This window comes from Morus notabilis, unplaced genomic scaffold (assembly GCF_000414095.1).
Source record: "Morus notabilis unplaced genomic scaffold, ASM41409v2 Scaffold568, whole genome shotgun sequence".
NCBI lineage: Eukaryota > Viridiplantae > Streptophyta > Magnoliopsida > Rosales > Moraceae > Morus > Morus notabilis.
The window spans coordinates 518,103-520,163 of record NW_010368058.1 but is presented as its reverse complement, the minus strand read 5'-3'; positions in this window follow the sequence as shown (position 1 = coordinate 520,163).

The following is a 2,061-nucleotide window of genomic DNA, read 5'->3' as shown; positions in this document are numbered from 1 at the left end:
GGAACGTCTCGAGGGTGCCCCGGGGTAATCCTGGGGCTGTCCCAGGGTTACCCCCAGGGCTGTCCCGGTGTTGTCCGAGGGGTGCCCCGGGGCTGTCCCGAGGATGCCCCGGGACTGTCCCGGCGTTGTACCGGGGGTGCCCCGAGGCTATCTCGGGGTACTTCTTAGGATGCCCCGGGGCAGTCCCGGGGGTGTCCCGGGACTGCCCTGGGGATATCCCAGGGATGCCCCGTGGCTGTCCCGGTGTTGTCCTGGGGCCGCCCCGGCGAGTCCTGGGGATGCCCCGGGGGTGTCCCGGGGATGTCCCGGGGGTGCCCAGTGCTATCCCGGGGCTGCCCCGGGCCAGCCCCGGGGAGTCCCGGGGATGCCCCGGGGCTGTGCCGGGGGTGCCCCGGGGCTGTCCCGGGGGGGCCCCGGGGCTGTCCCGGGGGGGCCCCGGGGCTGTCCCGGGGGGGCCCCGGGGCTGTCCCGGGGGGGCCCCGGGGCTGTCCCGGGGGGGCCCCGGGGCTGTCCCGGGGGGGCCCCGGGGCTGTCCCGGGGGGGCCCCGGGGCTGTCCCGGGGGGGCCCCGGGGCTGTCCCGGGGGGGCCCCGGGGCTGTCCCGGGGGGGCCCCGGGGCTGTCCCGGGGGGGCCCCGGGGCTGTCCCGGGGGGGCCCCGGGGCTGTCCCGGGGGGGCCCCGGGGCTGTCCCGGGGGGGCCCCGGGGCTGTCCCGGGGGGGCCCCGGGGCTGTCCCGGGGGGGCCCCGGGGCTGTCCCGGGGGGGCCCCGGGGCTGTCCCGGGGGGGCCCCGGGGCTGTCCCGGGGGGGCCCCGGGGCTGTCCCGGGGGGGCCCCGGGGCTGTCCCGGGGGGGCCCCGGGGCTGTCCCGGGGGGGCCCCGGGGCTGTCCCGGGGGGGCCCCGGGGCTGTCCCGGGGGGGCCCCGGGGCTGTCCCGGGGGGGCCCCGGGGCTGTCCCGGGGGGGCCCCGGGGCTGTCCCGGGGGGGCCCCGGGGCTGTCCCGGGGGGGCCCCGGGGCTGTCCCGGGGGGGCCCCGGGGCTGTCCCGGGGGGGCCCCGGGGCTGTCCCGGGGGGGCCCCGGGGCTGTCCCGGGGGGGCCCCGGGGCTGTCCCGGGGGGGCCCCGGGGCTGTCCCGGGGGGGCCCCGGGGCTGTCCCGGGGGGGCCCCGGGGCTGTCCCGGGGGGGCCCCGGGGCTGTCCCGGGGGGGCCCCGGGGCTGTCCCGGGGGGGCCCCGGGGCTGTCCCGGGGGGGCCCCGGGGCTGTCCCGGGGGGGCCCCGGGGCTGTCCCGGGGGGGCCCCGGGGCTGTCCCGGGGGGGCCCCGGGGCTGTCCCGGGGGGGCCCCGGGGCTGTCCCGGGGGGGCCCCGGGGCTGTCCCGGGGGGGCCCCGGGGCTGTCCCGGGGGGGCCCCGGGGCTGTCCCGGGGGGGCCCCGGGGCTGTCCCGGGGGGGCCCCGGGGCTGTCCCGGGGGGGCCCCGGGGCTGTCCCGGAGGTGCCCCGGGACTGTCCCAGAGGTGCCCCGGGACTGTCCCGGAGGTGTCCGGTGGTTGTCCCAGTGTTGTCCCGGGGGTGCCCGGGGCTGTCCCAAGGCAGTCGCGACGGTGCCCCGGGGCTGTCCCAAGGGTGCCCCGGGGTTGTTCGGAGGGTCCCCTGGGGCTGTCCCTGGGTGCCCCGGGGTGGTGCCGTGGGTGCCCCGGGGCTTTCCCGGGGGTGCCCGAGGCTGTCCCCGGGGTGCCCCTGGGTTGTCCCGTGGCTTTCCCGGGGGGTATTTCGGGGCAGTTCCTCGGCTGCCCCGGGGTTGTCCCGGGGGTGCCCCGCGGTTGTCCCGGGGCTACCCGGGGATTGTCCCGGGGCTTTCCCGGGCGTGCCCCGGGCTGTCCCGGGGTTGCCTCGGGGCTGTCCCGCGGGTGCCCCGGGGCAGTCCTGGGTGTGTCCCGGTGTTTTCCTGGGGCTGCCAAGGGCTGTCCCGGGGCTTCCCCGGGGCTATCCCAGGTGTGCCTCGGGGCTGTACCGGGGGTGCCCCACAGGGCTGTCCCGGGGGTGCCCTGCGGCTGTCCCGGGGGGTGG